General features: G+C 39.5%; 2 pseudogenes; one reads left to right on the top strand and one right to left on the bottom strand.

The window, feature by feature from the left end:
- Positions 1–523: 523 nt before the first annotated feature.
- On the bottom strand, positions 524–1865 carry LOC131812820 (SWI/SNF-related matrix-associated actin-dependent regulator of chromatin subfamily E member 1-like; annotated as a pseudogene).
- Positions 1866–2687: 822 nt separating this feature from the next.
- LOC131812159 (actin-like) lies at positions 2688–4113 on the top strand (annotated as a pseudogene).
- The last annotated feature ends 15850 nt before the right edge of the window (positions 4114–19963 follow it).

Genomic DNA, 19963 nt, shown 5'->3' on the forward strand with positions numbered 1-19963 from the left:
TCTCTGTGTTAAAATAACTGCTATGATTTCTAATTCCTTATTAGATCTGGACCTGACTGCTACTCTGCCTCTGCTATCCATTTCTTAATACACATGAAATAAAAACCACACATTACTAATAGTCTCCAATCCTCACTTTCAAGTTAATTGCTTTTTTTTGTTTGTTTGTTTGTTTTTAATGTGAGAGGCAGTATATCTTTGTAGATAAGAATGGGGTTGTTGAATTAGGTAGATCTGGGTTAAATGCCCCTTTCTCTTCCTCCACAGTGAAAAGAGGGGGTGGAAAAATGAAGAATGAGTTAAAATTAACCACATATCCACAGGTTTTCTCTCTTTACACATAAACCCACTCACTGAGTAGTTTTGTTTTGTTTTGTTCTTTTTTTTTTTGGTATATGGAACACTTATTTATTTTTTGTTCATTTATCAAGCATATATTGAACACCCAAAATGAAGAATGTTGGGTATTTTTTTTTTAAACTCAAAAAACATTTTTTTTTTTCATTTAAAAAAGTATTTAGAACACATAAAACAGGCAACATTTATTCTTTCTTCTCGTCTTCCAGGGCGGGGTCTGTTGGCAGCTCCTCCACCGTGGCACTGTTGCTCTCCGAGCCAGTGTTACTATCACTGGTCCCTTCCTCAGCCATACTGTCCACCCCCTCCTGCCTGCTCTCCTTGTCCTCAGGAGTAGATGTGCCTTCTTCACCATTCTGTTGGCTTTCCGTCGCTTCTTCAAGGTGTGTCTCCTCGTCTCCGTCGGGATGCTCTCGTCGTCCTTCTTCTCTTCGGTCTTACTCACAGCCTGCTCTTCCTCAGGAACCATGCTGCTCTGACTGCGTTCAGCCTTCTCTGCTGCCCCTTTCTCTCTTTCCTCCTGCCTTTTTCGAGCCTGCTCCTCTGCCTGTGCAATTCAGCAGCAATTTTTTCCATATCACTTCTACTTTTAAACCGCACAGCCTTTTAAGTTCATTGTTAAATGAATCTGTGCTTTCTAGGAATTTCCTCTTCTTTTCCTGGTGTCACTCCTCTATTTGAAGAAGTTCAGCTTCTAGTTTTCACTGATGAAACATTAAGGACTGGACCTGTCCTTTGAGGACCTGCATTCTAGCTGTTGTGACAACTGACCGAACATCCGGCACCACACTCTCACTGAGGATTTCACTGATGAGGCGGTGGTTTCTCTGGAAACGGGCGGTGGCTGTATGCTTCATTGAAAAGCCATCATCATAATCGTCTGGATCTTCAGCAGGCTGGATGCTCATGTACGGTTCTGCTTTCTCCATGCGAGACTGTCTCTGTCGACTTTCTTCTTCTAAAGCAGCTTCTGCAAGACTTTTTGCATTTATGTAAGCAAGGTATGTGGGGGAATTATGATAGGCCTTCATAGATTCATTGTACTCTATCTTTTCTGCTTTGTATTCATTTAAATATTCTTATTTTTCTTCATCAGTGAGATTTTGCCACATGCCACCAATAATCTTGCCAGTCTCCCACAACTTTAGGTTAGGGTTGGAAGCTTTTGCTTGGTCCCAGACCTTTCTGCTGACCTCATGTAGGGCATTAGCAGCTTATCTGGTGGCTTTGGGGGTTTTGGAATCGTAATACCAAAGGATGCCGTGACCCGGCTGTTGGTGCGTGGTTTCCCCCCAGCCTGTAGTTGTTGTAGGCGAGGTGATGGTATGGATTGTAACCCACAAACCCTGGTGTGCTGGGCATTTGTGTTGCAGGAGCTGCGGTGGGGGGTGGGGCATAAGATGGTCTTTTTTTGATATTTTGGAAGATTAAGTTCTCAGTTCCTTAAGAATGAATCTGAGACACCGCGGGCAGAAAAAGCACCCGCAGCTCCGGCCTCGTTTCCCTTTGTCCCCAAGAATGTTGGGTATTTTTACTGAATCTTTTGGGGTGGAGACGGAGAGAAGGAACTTCAGAGATTTTCTTACCAGATTTTACACTGTATCAAGGGAGATAGGGCAGGAGCTAGTGTGATACAGGGTAGAAAATTTTAATAGCTGTGGGAGAGGTATAACCTAACTGTAGTCAAGAGTTTGAATATGGAAACATTTCTTCTAGATGGAAGGTTAGGGATGACTTTGTGGAGAAGATACCATTTGAGCTGGGTCCTCCAATGTAGGTAGGAATTAGAAGACCAGGGTTGGTAAGGGCAGGGGAAAACCAAAGCACTGGAGAATTAAGTAGATAAGAAAGTGTTTGAGTGGCTAGGGAACTGCACATAGATCGTTTTGACTACTCTTAATGGTGCATCCAATTAAAGAGTTGGATCATGGGGCACCTGGGTGGCTCAGTAGATTAAGTTTCTGCCTTTGGCTTGGGTTGTGGTCTCAGGGTCCTGGGATCGAACCCCACATTGGTCTCTCTGCTCGGCAGGGAGCCTGCTTCCCATCCCCCTCTGCTTGCCTCTCTGCCTACTTGTGATCCATCTCTCTCTCTCTCTCTCTCTCTGCCAAATAAATAAATAATCTTAAAAAAAAAAGAAAACTCACTTAAAGAGTTGGATCATTAGTGTGGGGCTGGCTCAGAGAGGGTCTTTGATGTCAGGCTAAAGAATCTAGACTTTAAAAAAAAAAGCATTAAAAGAGCTTCAAAAGGGTTGTAGGAAGAAAGAGACTAGCCTGAGTGAGGAGGTCTGATGACAAATCCAGTAGTCCACACAGGCAGCAAGGGTGATGAGCAGAATTGGGCATTTGCTATTCCACTGGGGCACTCTGAATATTTCCAAGAAGGGGATTACCACTGAGCAGCGACTAAAATTGCTAGATCCAGAGTTGCTGAAGGCATTTGTGTTTCATGGGTCCGAAGAGGGTACTGTAGGTTAGGGGTACGGTTTTCTAACTAACATAGCCAGGAAGGGCAGCCTTGAATCTCTGCTTTCATATCTCATACCTTTGTCCATGGTATAGCTGCTATTCACTTTTAGTAACATTGAATTGAACCACATGATGATAACTCTAGCAATATGTGTGCAGTCTAAAAATAAGCGCTTCATTATTTTCAGTTATTTAGTAAGAATTATTTGTGAAAATAAATGAGTGAGACTTACATCAAAATTAAAGGTTCTGAATAACAAGGTAAACCATCAACAAAATGAAAAGACAACCTACTGAATGGGAGAAAAATATTTACAAATTTTATATCTGGGAAGAGGTTGATTTTTGAAATATATAAATAATTTCTACAACTGAATAGCAAAAAAAAAAAAAATTTCGGGTTAAAAATGAATGGATCTGAATAGACATTTCTTCCAAGAAGACATACAGGTGGCCAACAGGTAGGAAAAAGTGCAGTGTTCAACATCATTAATTATTAAGGAGATGCAAATCAAACCATAATGCCTGCTTCACTCCACCCTGGGACCCACCACCTCCACTAGAAACCACACTGCTCATATGACAGTGGTTCTGGGATATGCAAATTTCCCTTTGCTGGGAATGACTCCCCCCACCCCACCCAGGATGTATTCTTGTCCACTGTCAGACACACCTGACACCAGGGCATCATTGTAGGCATGGAACAGAAGGACCACTTGGGTGATGAGGCCCAGAGCAAGAGTGGCATCCTAACTTTTAAGTACACCATCAAGCATGGCATTCTCACCAACTGAGACAATATAGAGAAGATCTGGTATCACTTCTACAACCCAAAGGAGCACCCTGTGCTGCTGACTCATACCCTCTTGAATGTCAAGGCCAACTGAGAGATGATTCAGATCACATTCCAGATATTCCACACTCTGCCTGTGTACATGACCATCAGGCTGTGTTGCTCTTGTGTAGTACCACTATTATTGTGGATTATGGGGACCAAGTCACCCACACAGTGCCCACCTATGAGGGCTACACTCTGCCCCATACTATCCTGTGTCAGGTCCTGGCTGGGTGAGACCTGAAATCATGAAGATTCTCAGGGAGCATGATTGCAGGTTCACCACAGTAGCTGAGCGGGAGAACCTGTATGGAGGTCTTCTATGTCTTAGAGCAGGAGATTGGGCCACAGCTACGTCCTCCTCCTCCCGGGTGAAGTTATGAGCTGCTGGATAGTCATGTGATCACCATCAGCCACAGGCAGTTCTGGTGTCCAAAGGCACTCTTCTAGTCCTCTCCTGAGTATGGGGTCCTATGGCTTCCTCGAGACCACCTTCAGTTCCTTCAACTCCTATCATGAAGTGTGATGATGACACTCTGTACTCTTTTCTTTTTAAACATTTTATTTATTTATTTATTTGTTTGTTTGTTTGTTTGAGAGTGAGAGTGCATAAGCAGGGGGGTGGGCCAGAGGCAGAGGGAGAAACAGATTCCCCTCTGAGCAAGGAGCCTGAGGCAGGACTCCATCCCAGGACCCTGGGATCTTGACCCAAGCCAAAGACAAATGCCCAAACCAACTGAACCACCCAGATGCCCAACATACTGTACTTTAACTTGGTGATGTCTGCTGAAACCACCATGTATCCTTGCTCCCTTATGGAAACAAGGAGATCATGGCCCTGGTCCCCAGCACAATGAAGATCGAGAGCACTGCTCCTCCTGAATATAAGTACTGAGTATGGATGGGGGCCCCCTCCTGCCCTCACTATCCACTCTTTAGTTGTGGATCAGTAGCAGGAATGCAAGGAGGTGGGCCACTCCATCATCCTCCACAAGTGCCTCTAAATGGACTTCGAGCAGTTGCATAGTATTTGCTACATGAGTTAATTCAACAGTGTAAATATGTCCTAGCAATCTTCATGGTAGCCTCATGAAACTGGAATAAGCCTTTGAAAAGAAATATGTCCTTGAAACATGTATCTGATTCTAACACTGGACTGTAGAACTTGTTGCTATTTTTGACCTCGTATTAAAGTTAACTGTTCCGTTTGTATGTTTAGTATGCTGTATCTATCTTTGACCTAAGACCTTAGTACATGTTGCTCAGTCACATCATGGCTGAGGTGAGAACATGTTTATGGAAGACAAAACTATTGGCTTAATGAGAGTCTATCAGACCATGAGTTTCTTGATCTGTGCAGGGTATTAATGTGTAAGAGCTGCTATTCCAGGATTTCTCTAGAGGCTGGCAAGAGTCCTGAACCAGTTGTTATGTCTTCCCTGCTGGTCTGATAGGGTTAGGAAGGTCCAAGCCTTTGGATTGACCTTTCTTTCTTAGCTTGTGTTTTCCCACCAGAACACCATTGGTTATTGCTTGCCTTGAGTTGGGAAACAGTTTGCATTTACACATGTAAATTTACTCATTCTTTTAATTTATGTAAGGTGGGGTTTTTTGGTGTACAATTCTCAAATCTTAAATTTTGGTTTTCTATTGTCATGTGAGAACAGTAAGCCCCAGCACTGTGTCTTATGTGGGGAAAATAAAATGCTGCAGTAAACTAAAATAAAACCAAAAAACCCCACAATGAGATATCAATTCACACCTGTTAGAATGGCTAGTATGAAAAAGATAACACAAGTGTTTGTGAGGATATGGAGAAAAGGAACCCCTTTGTGCACTGTTGGTTGGAATGTAAATTGGCACAGCCACCATAGATAACTGTTGCGGTTTCTCAAAAAATTTAAAATAGCACTACCCTATGATCCAACAATTCCACTTCTGGGTATTTATCTGAAGGAAAGTGCCATAAAACTTGCTTTTGCCCCAAATCCCTTGGGAAGAGTGTTCCACTGCTTGTGAGGCACTGTACTCCCCCAATCTGTCGATTGTTTTTCCTTGAGTGAAGGACATCTACCTTGTTACTAAATTGTATCATTTTTTGCCTTTGTCATTTGACAGTTCCTCAGGAACAGAGGCTGAAATGCAGTTTGTAGGGCAGGGTGTTCATTAGGGATCCATACCTCTGAAGACAAAGGGGTGTCACCACGCAGAGGACCCTGGATTGTGATGTGGTCAAAGTCTGGGCCAGCCCCCACTCCACTTCACCCTAATTTCCAGGCAGCTCTGGAGCCTTCCTTCAAGTCCCATCAGACTTGTTCCGCATTGGACCAATACGGTTGGTTCTTTATACTCCTACTTGATTGCCCATTAGATATAAGCTGCCCTAGACAGATGTGTTCTTGTGCAGGGTGGGTCAATCCATGAGCCAAGCCTTTCCATGAAGAGGGGTTGGAATGGTGCATTCCCTGCCTGCCACAAATACTGCACTTGAAACTCTGTATTTTATTTTTATTTTCAAATTATCTGATATAAAGAAAATGTAATGAATTTTTGTTTCACTGTATCTATGCACAGGCTCCCAGATCCCCTATAGTTTATTCAGCATGCTGTTCAAACATAATCATTTCCTAGGTGTGCCAGTGAGAGAGATAGATTGATATAGATATAGATATAGATATAAATATAAATATAGATATAGATATCTTTGCTCTTCTGAAATTGAGAAGAAAAGGCCTTGAATCATCTTAATTTTTATCCTTTCAGTGTCTCAAAGGAGGTAGATATGGCTTGGAGTACATACATTTGATCCCTGAGAAATATGAATATCAGAGGACCCTTGCTGTTTATTTTGGCAATGTTCTGATACTTAAAAGTCACCAGTGACACATATATTCATGGCTTCTTCTTAATTCGGTGGTTCTTGGCAGTAGCAAAGAGCATTAAAAACAGTTGAGTTTCATATGAAAGCGACAGGTTCCCAGCATCCTTCCTACTTGGCTGCACCTTTTACTGGGTTTGTGTAACTCTGACCTGCTACCATTCAAAGCATTTTTCTCAACTGTGTTTTGGAAATGATACCTGGATCTTGAAAATTCTCAGTTGCCTCAAGATCATAAATCATTATTTCTAAAACTTGGAAAAATGTCAAATTTACTTGGAACGGGGAAGACTTTTTAAAAGGGTTGGAACCTGTTTGAGAAGGTCCTAAGAGAAAATCACAAGCATCTACCCTCCCCACTCCCCATCCTCTCTCTTCTCCTTTCTTCTCCCCATCCTTCCCTCCCCAGATTTACGAATCAAAATCTCCAGATTGAACCTGTTAGTTTACTGAATGCTCATGTTTGGAAAACACCGTGGAACAGTATGGCATTTAAAGTACCTTTAGTCTTTCTCATCATATGTTTCTGCCCTGATTTCCCACTGTTTACCTTCATGCATTACTGTGGCTAGCAAGCCAAGCTGCTCACCACACAGATCATTTAGGAGCTGAGCTGGGGCTTGGGCATACATGAGATGTAGGAGGGAAGGGCTTCTCATTCTGATCTTTCTCCCAGCCGTTCAGGCTCTGCAAAGTTCTCCACAGGGCATGCTGATATTTTCATTTTTTTTTTTAAAGATTTTATTTATTTATGTGACACACAGAGAGAGAAATCACAAGTAGGCAGAGAGGCAGGCAGAGAGACAGGGGGAAGCAGGCTCCCCGCCGAGCAGAAAGCCCAATGCGGGGCTCGACCCCAGGACCCCAAGATCATGACCTGAGCTGAAGGCAGAGGCTTAACCCACTGAGCCACCCAGGCGCCTGATATTTTCATCTTAAAAGGAGTTCCACCACTTGTTTTTTTTCCAGGTGAGTGTTGCTTTCAGGGTGCTTATTTTTATTTTTTACTTTTATTTTTTAAAAAGATTTTATTTACTTATTTGACAGAGAAGAGACAGAGATCACAAGTAGCAGAGAGGCAGAGAGAGGGAGGGGAAGGCAGGCTCCCTGCTGAGCACAGAGCCTGATGTGGGGCTCAATCCCAGGACCCTAGGATCATGACCGGAGCCGAAGGGAGACGCTTAACCGACTGAGCCACCCAGGCGCCCCCTTATTTTTATTTTTAATAAAGAATTTTATAGTCCTGGAATTGAGTACTGTTAACAAATAAATGCATGCCATTTTAATTGTTCTTTTTCGGCTATTCTTAGCCCATTTCAGGATGTTGCTAACTTTTCAAGTTTCTTATACGCACTATCTTTCCCTGTATTTTCTGAAAGTTCTGTTTATGCTCCCTTCTTATTTTTGCTCCTGATACTTTATCATGTTAACTTGTATTAGGTCCTTTGTTTTTCACTTTGCCAGTTTTACCTTTTATAACTTGTATTAATAGCTCATTTTATTATTTATAATCCAAAACATCTTTTATTCCTATTTTCTAACTGAAATCTAGATTTTTATGAATTTAGGTTATCTCTACTTTGAATTTTATTATTGATGTTAAAACATACATAATTTTTATTAAGGTCATTTTTATATTCATGCTTTACATTTAAAAATATTTATTGTTTCTAAAGGCTTTTTTGCTTTATTTATATTTATTTTATATTAAAACATATTTATTGTTTTAAAGGAGTTATTATGTGTATCTTTGTTAATGTTGATTGTTTTCGAACTTATATCTTCACCTATTACATAATCTTTATTTTTACCTATTACATACTTTTAATAACAACTCCTCTTAGATTTTTGTTGTTGTTTTTAGATTTAGTTCTTGATTTCTATATAGTAGCTGGCCAGAATAGACAGCGGAGGGAAGCTCATCACAACAGGTGAGACCAGATGCTCTGGTCTCTGTGTTGCAACATTCTTACGACATCTGCCTGCCCCCCGGCCCCCGCTCCCTCTGCCACACACACACTTAATCTCACATTGTGAGAAGATAACATGTGAGAAGCCTTCTAAAATCAATAATGATTTTATCTGGAGAAATGGCATGCTTATTTCATAAAAGTACTATCACTTTCTTTTGACATTGTACACTATTCAGTAGTAATATGCCCATTGTAAAATCCGTGCTCTAGCAGTTAAGATTGTACTCTTCACTTCCTTTGAGATAGTCTTGAGACTGCCCATTTGGCTTATGAAACCACGAGTCCTACCCTTGTGTAGTAGATGACAGTTCTACTTTTCAGGAGTGAGTTAACATGTGCTATACTCTTGACTCTGGGTGAGGGTGATTTGTCAGGTCTCAGGGAGGCATGCCAAAGAGGCGTGATGCCAAACAGGTCCAGTGATTAAGATTTTGGTTTAGCCAGTGGTTACATTGTTTTAGAGCTGGAAAACATCTTGAAATAAGCCTAACTTTCCTCTCTTGAAATGTTGTTATGATTGTAGAAGTCTGACCTTTTCTGATGGGGTTAATATCCAGTCTGTAGGGAAAGTGCATTTTATTTAAGATTTGAGATATTTTTCCTCTTCTTTTTTTTTTTTTTTTTTTTTTTTTTTATTTTTTTTATTTTTTATAAACATATATTTTTTATATACATATATTTTTATCCCCAGGTCTGTGAATCACCAGGTTTACACACTTCACAGCACTCACCAAATCACATACCCTCCCCAATGTCCATAATCCCACCCCCTTCTCCCCAACCCCCTCCCCCCGGCAACCCTCAAAATGTTGAAAATAGAACTGCCCTATGACCCAGCAATTGCACTATTGGGTATTTACCCTAAAGATACAAATGTAGTGATCCAAAGGGACACATGCACCCGAATGTTTATTTTTCCTCTTCTTAATTTTAAGCAACAAACAAAGAGACTTGAGGAGGTTGTAGTGGCTTGGCTGCCCAGTTCTCTGGGTTGTGTGAAGAGGACCTGTGTCTCTCAGCTCTGCTTCTATTAGCTTCAGGTTCGGTGTGATTTGCTTCAACATATTTATCTTCTTATTGAGGCACCTGCTTTCTGCTTGGATATCAGTTTACATTTTCAAAATCTTCTTGAACTTCAATTTACTCAAAGCACAGTTAATTATTTCTAGGGACCTGTAGCCAAGATTGAAAATAAAATTGCTGGAGATCTCTGTGGAATGATTGAGAAATGTGATGATTGCTTTCTTGTAGACCAGGGGTCAGCAAACTTTTTCTATAAAGGGTCAGATAATAAACAGTTCAATTTTTGCAGGCTCTGAAGTCAGTTGCAACTACTTAAGTTTCTCTTAAAGGAGAGAAGCAGCCATAGGCAGCTAATAAGTAAATGAATGGATATTTCTGTATTCTAACATCACTTTATTTACAAAAAAAGTCAGTGGGGTGGGTAGGTCCACTGGTTGGTTCAATTTTGCTTAGGCATAGTTTGCTGACCCTTGATGTGTAGACCATTTCTTTAGGGAAAGATGCCTCAACCTAATTTGAAACATTTGTACAACTCTGGAGGATTAAGGATTTCTACGGATTCTTGCTATATCTGCCATTTTCTTCTACTTGAATCTAGGCTGGCCTTGATGACGACTTACTTGTGCACCACAATGAAGTTGAAACAAAATTTTGTCTTTTTTGAAGGTAGTTCCTTTTTTTTTTTTTTTTAAGATTTTGTTTATTTGACAGAGATCACAAGTAGGCAGAGAGGCAGGCAGAGAGAGAGGGGGAAGCAGGCTCCTTGCTGAGCAGAGAGCCTGATGTGGGGCTCGATCCCGGGACCTTGGGAGCACGACCTGGGCCGAAGGCAGAGGCTTTAACCCATTGAGCCACCCAGGCACCTCTTGAAGGTAGTTCTTAAGAAGCTTTGGGCTTCTGGGAACAATCTGTGAGCCCCGAGCCGCCATGTGAGAAGCCAACCATGGTGATTCCATGACACAGTAAAAGTTCCTCATTTTGTTCAAGTCTCTGATGAAAAATGGCCTCTCCAGAAAGACATCTTTGACCAATTTATATCTAAAATAGCATGTCTTTCTCTACTCTTGTGTAAGGGGAGGGGAAAAAAAAAAAACTTTGCTCTCCTCAGTTCTCCAGTGGAAGCCATGCAAATTAGACTGAGAAAAGACAGGTTAATAGGAGAAAGGTGTACAGACTTTATCTGGTTAGTTTTTTATTTGAAAAAGAGGTCTTCCTAGAAAAAAAATGAAGACCTAAAGAAGCAGCTGGGCCTGAGAGCTTACATACCATGTCTAACAAAGAGCAGTAGATTGTGGAGATGTGAAAAGACAGAGGGACAGGATTTTAGGCTTCCAAGTGTGACAGACTGTTTGGAAGGTAAATATATGGGGCAAATTAATGGAAGGTAGGGGCCATTTTAGTAAGGTTTGTTTGTGCAGGTCCATCTCAGTGCCAAAATTTTGTTTTCTTCTCAGCCATAACTTTCCAAAGAGAGGGAACTGGGGTGCCTGGGTGGCTCAAGTCAGTTAAGCCTCTGCCTTAGGCTTAGGTCATGATCTCAATGTCCTGGGGTCGAGTCCCATATCAGGCTCCTTGCTCAGCAGAGAGTCTGCTTGTCCCTCTGTTCCTCCCCTGCTCGCGCGCTCTCTCTCTTTCTCTCATAAACAAATAAATAAATATATAAAAACAAAACAAAAACCAACCCAAACTTTCAAAAGCCAGGAGAGTGAATTCATGGCAATCTTCATTTCTCAGAAATTTGTGCTTTTATTCCAATAAGGGAAGCACCATGAAGGCTTCTTTCTCCTCTTTTGATTCTCATTGCATTCAGCTCACAAAAATCCATATGCAAAAGTGGCATATTTTAGGGTGGCTTATTCTGACCCCCTCCATGGCTTACTCTCTTTCTCTTTTTTCCTGCTTTATATTTTTTCATAGCATTACAGATTTGTTTATGTATTTATTTTCTATTTGTTGTGAGTCTCTCCTACTAAGTTGTAAACATGAAAGCAGAGATTTTTTTTTCTACTAGCCTGGCTCATGTGAGGTGTTCAATAAACTTTAATTTTTTTTAATGAATGAACCTTATAATTCTTGTTTTATTAATTTCGTATGTATTCAAACTGCCTCTAGTATTTCAGAGAATGAGTTGACATATGAATAATAAATAAAATGACAGCTTTCATCTATTAAATATCTTTTCTTGATTATAGATACTTCCAGAAGCTGGGAGTATTTTCCCTTTTCTTCCCATCACCTCTTTCTGGACATCTAAATGCTTATCCCTAGAATAAATGCCACCTCTTCCTTGAAGTTGATCCTGATTCTTCATTCTAATAATCCCTTACTTTTTTCCCCTCTGTCCCTGGTAAATAATATTTTTCTCCTCTGAAGCCATGGGGGAAAAAATCCCATTTATATCCTGTCTTTTAAAAAGTCTTTATTAAAATTATTTATCAACATCTCTTATTTTCCTTACTATAATAATATGATGATGAGAAGGTTAAAAGCTTTATGTGAATATCTTTGATTTTTACAAAACCAACCTATCACCTTACATATAATGGTGTGTGTGTGGTGTGTGTGTGTGTGTGTGTGTGTGTGAGAGAGAGAGAGAGAGAGAGAGGAAATTGGAATGAATGAAGGCATGTATTACTAAATGCAAAACAGAACCTTGAAAATTGACCAAAAATATGTAGGCCTTTTAGTAATACTTTACTTCCTGCTGACTTTAAACTTCTCCCTTCCTAGTCCTGTAACTCCAAATAAGATCTGAAAATCACCATGTAAGGAATAGAGTAAAAACAGTTCAAATATATTAATGAAAATTGGGCCAAAGAATAGAAGGTAAAATAAATAAAGGAATCCTAGCATCCTCATTTACTTACTATCTTTTTTACTCTGATTCTTTGTGGAGTTATAGGATGATTTCTGATAGATTCATCTTTTTTTGTTTTTTTGTCAAATATTTTTTATTTCATGAGCATTTGGAATGGTTTTCTTATACTGTAAGCTATTCATACCTCATACCCTATAGCTATTCATACCTCATCCCCTACCATGGCACCGATATCTTCTGCTATAAGATTATGTTCAGTGGACAACCTGGTTATTAAAAATTATTTGTAGATCTATGCTAAATCTGGGAGGAGTATAAATCATTATCAAAAATTAATTTTCTCCTTTGTATGGGAAAAATACGAAATCATTATAATTCCAACGATGTTATCAGTTTCAGTAGAAAATCATTATTGAGATTATTTTAAATTCATTAACAAAAGGAATTTTATTAGAAGATAGTCTGGTCTTAGTCATATTAAAAATAATTTACCCATGCTTTTATTCTCTAATTAGAGTTTTCACCAGTGCAGTATGGTTACAGAAAGCAATATCAAGAAGAGAAAGGGGGGATAAAAACATATTAATCTCTGAGCCAAAATATTAAAAATAATCAGAAATAAATGAGGTTCTGAACCTTCTGAAATTAAACTAAAATGGAATATTAAAAATCACTTCTATTGTGTAAGTTTTGAGAATGACTTCCATTTGTACTCCCCTGACAGCAAACAGTGTATGGATAGGAATGAGAAAATTCAGGTGTCACCCATAGAATTCTTGGGCCACGGATAGTGGGTGCATCTGATCTTTTACTGGTAATGTTTCCAGCTGAATTTAGAGTTTACTAGGGCTGTAAAAAAAAAAAAAAATAGATGATGCTCATGGACTTCCTTACTGGGAATCTTCTAGCAATGGCCATTGATCATCAGTCAGTCCACAAACATTATTGAGCCTCCATTTACCTGAAGAATCTGGTGTTTGATAGGATATTTCAGGCTGTTTGAATCTAGAAAGAATTCAAGTGGCTACTTCCTTGAGGAGCTTACAAATCTCCCTGAGGGCTTAGAAACAAATGAAAAAGTCTGGGAGGGCAGGGATAAGGAAAAGCCAAAAATCCAAGAGATGAGTTGGCAGTTAAACTGGCTGGAGGAAGTCATTTGCTGGGGTAGGTGGGGAGAGGGAGGGAAAAATATTCTAGGTTAAAGGAATACTATTAGCAAAGCACAGGAAGTTAACTGTACATTATTTATATTTAATTTCACTTCACATAATGTTGAACAAAGCTCATAGAAAAACCATAATATGGTAATTATTTTGGGGGAAAACTAAGAAATTAGTGAAAATTAAAACGTGAATAAAATGATAGATGAATGCAAGTTTGAGGTCAGAACAGAATTCTACCAAGTGCAAGCTGCCCTCTATTTATAGGAAAATCAGCCAGCTGTCCAGAAATAAGGAAGGACGAAGGACGGAAGGAAGGAGGAAAGGGCTGTGAGTGGTTCTAATGGTTGTCACTAAAGTTCTGCATACAAGTCTTTCCATTTCATTTTTTATGAACGCCTCCAGTTGAGTGCTGTACAATATGATAGCAACTTGCCACGTGTAGCTATTTTGAATATTTGAAATCTGACTACTCTGAATGTGCAGGAGAGCAATATACTAGTATGGAAAGATGAATATAAAATATCTCATTAGAAACTTTATTGCATGTTGAAGTGAAAACATCTTGGATATATTGGGTTAAATAAAATACATTATTAGAATGAAATTCAGCTATTTTCTTTTACTTTGAAAAGTGGCTAATAGAAAATTTAAATTCTGTATTTGGTTCACATTATATTGCTACTGGACAGTGCTACTTCAGGTTCTCTCTTATGACCTGTTTAATCCTTAATTACACAATTCTAACAGGATTGTATATATTTAAAAGTCTTCCAGGGGCACCTGGGTAGCTCAGTCAGTTAAGCGTCTATCTTTGGCTCAGTTCATGATCCCAGGGTCCTGGGATCGAGTCCCATGTCATGCTCTCTGCTCACTGCTTCTCCCTCTCACTCTTCCTCTGTTCTCTCTTTCTTTCTTTCTTTCTTTCTTTCTTTCTTTCTTTCTTTCTCTCTCTCTCTCTCAAATAAAATACATAAATAAACAAAAGTCTTCCAGCGATTAGAATCATCATAAAAGAAGGTAGCATTGGGATAAGTATGATGTGGGGAGTGTGGTAGAGGCTGCCATGTTAATAATGATAAAAATGTATTGTTCTTGGGAAGTGTGTAATCATCCAGTGAGATAAAACCTAAAGATTGAGGGCCTATGTAGTTAGCTACTACTACCACAAAGATGCCTAAGGACTCCAAATTCATTGGCTTCTAAAAAGCATTTATCTGTTACTCGTGCCTTTGTATGTTAGTTGCGGCTCAGCTGACCTAAGGTGGGTTTGGCTTCCAGATACAGGTTAAGTAAAGTTTGCTCCTATTTCTCTTATTGCTGTAATGGCTACCTGAGTCTTTATTTTGATGATAAAGGTTGGACTGCAAGTGAGCGGGTCAAACTGCACAAGTTTGTAGAACATCTGCTAATATCCCAATGGCTAATGTAAAGCATGTGGTCACACTGAAAGTCAAGGTGTTGGGAAGTACTTTCTCCACCCCGAGGCTATGGCAAGGACATAGATGCATATGCTGTAGTGAAAACCCAAGACAAATGATTATAATCTGCCACAAGCACCTTCAAAGCCACACGCAGACAAGCAGCTGATACCTGGACAGTGAAAGAGGAAATACAAAATCATTAAAAAACAGGTGCCAGAGCAAACTGAGAAGAAAATTCTAAGCCCATTTGCAGTAAATATAGACAGTTCTAACACCTCAGAGGTGTCTGAAACCTTAACGATAATACTTTCTGTTCTTATTGATAGCTGGCCTATGAAATGTTTTTATTAGGGTCAGCTCAGGAGTAGATCATGTGATTAAGACCTAATCAATATATCATATTCCCTGTTATCAGTTTTTATGATATAAGCATCATCTGTATAGTCTTAATTAGCATTTCTGGGAGAAAAACATATTGCTATCCTTTTTCAGATTAAAACACTAACCTCAGCAGAGGTAAGAGATGTGGTTAGGGTCACATAGTTACATGCATTTCCAGAATGCCACTTATGTATGTAAGACTCTGAATCCTATAGTTTGTTTTCTCACATGGTTTCTGTGGAAAGGAAGAAGGAAGTGATCAGAACTAATCCATATTATCATACAGTCCATTAATTGGAGTTCCTATTGATGACCCTGGTTTGATTTTTTTTTTTAAAGATTAAGTTATGGTTTGTATGGGTATAGTATGTTTTGAAAAGATTTTTGAAGGGGATCCCAGTATGCCACTCCCAAGTCTGCCACTTGGAGTGAGAGACTCATCACCACAGAGACAGAGAGTTACGCTAAGATGAGTCTGCTTAAACAACCTTACCAAAATAACCCTTCCTCCATTGGTTTCCCCCATAGTTACAACTGATCATCATTGGAAGCCCAAACACCCTTTCCTTTATTAGAATGGTATTACGCTCCCAAGGCTGACTACTTTGTGTCTCACTTCTTTCCTGTGAACTCCTGTGCACCCAAGACATTAATGAAAGTCGTGTGCCTTTTCTCTTACTAATCTGTCTTCTGCTAGTCTAATTCACAGATCCGCAGTCCGTGAATGTAAGAGCAGTACAGAAGATTTTCCTCCCTCACATTTTCTTCTCAAAAAATTAAAATAATGCTCAAATTTATTTCTGTTTAAAAGAATAAGATTTGCTATAGTTTGTGTGCATTCCTTTATATTTCTTTTTTCCATGTACAGTGGAGAAACTAGTAATTTTTCACTGAAATCATTCAGAAATTTTAGTGATATGACCTACAGTCTCTCAGGTAATCTACAAATGAGTTGATGTTGTCTGTAAAACTGTGTAATGTTGAGGAGAATACTTGTGGTAAGTAGTAACTAGCAAAGAAATCTTGGGGGATGAGTTTTTATTTATTCATTAGTTTGTTTTCCTAGAGGGAAAGACAGAGATCCATAGGGTAGGGAGAAGGAGGAAGTAATATCTTGTTTATAGAATTAGAGGGAAGTGAGTTCTTTTTGGAGATTATAAGCTATTCATTCACAGCAGGGATATCTGTTTTAGATTTTTGAGCCAAGAATTAGTGAAGTGGTAGAGACATAACCATAACTATCCCTTACCTTGAGATAGCCCAAACTTGGATCACTCATAGAACATCTTGGAATTCTCTAAGGATCTGCTGAACTTCAGACCCTTTACCTCGTGGTATTAGGATAAAGACAGACAGTACCTTTATTTCTTTGGCTTGTGGCAAGAGTGATATGAAAACATTTCCATGCAGTAGAAACTGGGAACTCATGAAAAAACATTAGGCTGTGTGTCTCTTACCACTAAGATGTTATAGAAATACTGCGCTCCATTTCTGAGATGCTGGAAAAATGACCTTTTCCCCCTTGTTTTTCATTTCTTCCTCTGCTGTTGTCTAGCTGTGACCCTGCAGTGTGAAGAAAATGAGGCACTGTACTGTTGCAAAATAATATGAGATGAAGTTGGGTCATGGAGAAGAATGACTCTGCCCTCTTCGTGCCTGAGGTCACCCACTAACACTCCATGCATCTATCTACTTCTCCTGGAAATATGCCACCCTCTGTGCCCCGCCCCTCACTGTATCACTTTTATCAGACTGCTCTTCTTTTCTATTTCTCTTTTTTTAAACATTTTTTTTTTTTTTTTTTTTTTAGAATTTATTTATTTATTTGACAGAGAGAGACCACAAGTAGGCAGAGAGGCAGTCAGAGAGAGAGAGGAGGAAGCAGGCTCCCCGCTGAGCAGAGAGCCCGATGCGGGACTCGATCCCAGGACCCTGGGATCATGACCTGAGCCGAAGGCAGTGGCTTAACCCACTGAGCCACCCAGGCGCCCCTTTTCTATTTCTCTTTTTAAAAGATAGTGCCAGTGTTTTTCTCTGGTGATGCTCATGGAGTCAAAGTTGTGAAATCTTAAAACCACAAAAATTATTATTTTTGGGACTTTAAATCCAGTGTAACTGTGGAACAGCTTGCCTTTTAAAAATTAATAAGGGAATAATAGGAACAAAAACCCAAGCAACATTTTAGGGTCACAGTTTGGTTAAGCACTGTATTTTTAAAGGGCCAGTGAGCTGCTGGCTGAGCTTCTAGAGATGATGGGTCCTTCCGGGACTTGCCTTTTGACACTCTGGATTTTTAGTTTAGCACATTTTTTTATACCATTGTTTAGTTATTTGAGAGTTGGTGGTTGAAGGTCAAGAAAGGGGGTTTGATGTGAAAGCCTGACAAGGTGAGTGAGATGAGAATAGGAAAACAACTCTACAGACATAATTTCATGCCAGCATCTCAAACTTGTTCTCAAATATATAGATGCTTCTTTTTTTTTTTTTTTTTTAGCTTCCAACCAGTTTTTTTCCCCAAATGTATGTATGTATGTATGTATGTATTTATATGTATTTGCCAAAGAGAGAGAGAGAGAGCATAAGCAGGGGGAAAGGCAGGTAGAGGGAGAACCAGGCTTCCCACTGAGCTGGGAGCCTGATGCAGGACTTGATCCAGGACTCTGTGATAATGACCTGAGGTGAAGGCAGATGCTTAACAGACTGAGCCACGCAGGCATCTCCCAATTTTATTTCTTAACTTACATGCAAGATAGTTCACTTTTTTAGATGTATAGATCTATGAGTTTTGACATAGGCACAGAGTTGTGAAACTACCACCATGCTGTGGATACAGAACTGTTCCTTCAGCCCTAATATTCCCTTGCACTTCCCCTTGGTAATCAGCCATTTCCCCGCTGTCTACCTCTGGCAGTCATTGATCTATTCTCTGTCCCTATGGTTTTGTCTTTTCCAGAATGTTTTATAAATGTAGTTGTGAAGTGTGTAACATTTTGAATCTCACTTCTTTACTTTACACAGCGCATTTGCAGTTCGCCCAATTGTCACACACATCAGTAGTTTATTTTTAGTTTTTTTGATGAGTAGTTTAGTATTCTATTGAGTTGAATGCTACCCAGTTTATTAATCAATTGAAGAACATTTAGATTGTTTTCAGAGTTTGCAGCTCAGAGTCAATCTGCCATAAACATTTGCATATATACATATATATGTATATATTTTAAGAATCAGTTTTCATTTCTCTTGGGTAAAACAACTGGAAGTAGGATTGCTAGGTTATTAGATTTCTATTGCTGCTGTAACAGATTCCTACAAATTTAGTCACTTTAAAAAAACACAACATAAGCTTCTTCTCTTCTAGTTGGGAAGGTCAGAAGTCTAAACTGTGTTGGCAGAGTTTTAGGAAAGGAGGCTCTAGGGAAGAATTCACTTCTTTACCTGTTCCAGCTTCTAGAGGCTACCCTTATACCCTAGTGACCATGTATCATTCCAACTTCTACCTCTATGGTCACATCTCCTTCCGTGATTTTCCTTGCCTTCCCCTGAATGACCCTTATGATTATATTGGTATACATGAATAATTCAGGATCTTTAACTTAACCACAGCTTTAAGTGCTCTTCAAAGCACTTTTTGCCAGAAAAGGTGACTACTAATAGTTCTGGGGATTTGGACATCATTCTCCTTACCACAGTCAGAACATGTGACAAATGCATGTTTAACTTTGTAAGAAACTGTCAAAATAATGCTTTACAGAAAAGTATTTTCATGCTGTGAGTTTTTGCTAATAGTTCCAGTGCATTAATAACATAGAGGGTTTATTAATCAGGATATGTTTCTCAATCAGTCTGAAATTTTTTTGCTGTATGTCAGAGAAAACCCAACACAGATTAGTTTAAGAAAACAGGGGAGTTATTGGCTTACTTAAATAAAAGGTCTGAGGCTAAAGCTTTGCAAATTTTGGCATTTCTGACTTTAAAGCTCAAACATATTCATCATTTAGTTTTTCTCTTTCTATTGGGTTTGCATTATTCACAGGCTCCACATGGTGGCAAGGTGGAAATGCTGGTAGCTCCTGATTCCTTTGGTTCAAGTCCCGGTAACAAATGTCAAGTTATGTGACAGCATTTTCAGCAAAAGCCTCACTGCTACTTATTTTTGTTATTGGATCACATGGGAATCCTGTGAACCAATCACTGGGATGAGAGAATGTGATGTGCAAATTGTTCTTGGTCATATGACCCACGCCTGAGCTGGACTGGGAACTTAACCTGAGGACCATGAGTTGAAAATGAGCCGCCATCCTCGTTAGTATAGTGGTGAGTATCCCCGCTTGTCATGATTTGAAAATGAAGAATGGATGGATCCAAAAGAGAAAACGGAGGCTATTTCTAGAAAAAGATTAGGGCTGCTGGAGATACATTGGGCAAATATCCACTCTAATTTCTTAAACTTCAAATAGAGCTTTAGAATGAATTATCCTTGAGGAAGTTACTCTCTTAAGTATGTACACCCACTTATACCAAATGAGGAAACTGAGGAAGCATGTTAAATTCAATTAGACCACCAGGGATTGCTTTCAGACTCACTGGGGAGACAGGCAACCAGGGATGTGTGGCAACCAGCTGTGCTGGCTCACGCACAGTCG

Source organism: Mustela lutreola, chromosome 12 (assembly GCF_030435805.1).
Source record: "Mustela lutreola isolate mMusLut2 chromosome 12, mMusLut2.pri, whole genome shotgun sequence".
Taxonomy (NCBI): domain Eukaryota; kingdom Metazoa; phylum Chordata; class Mammalia; order Carnivora; family Mustelidae; genus Mustela; species Mustela lutreola.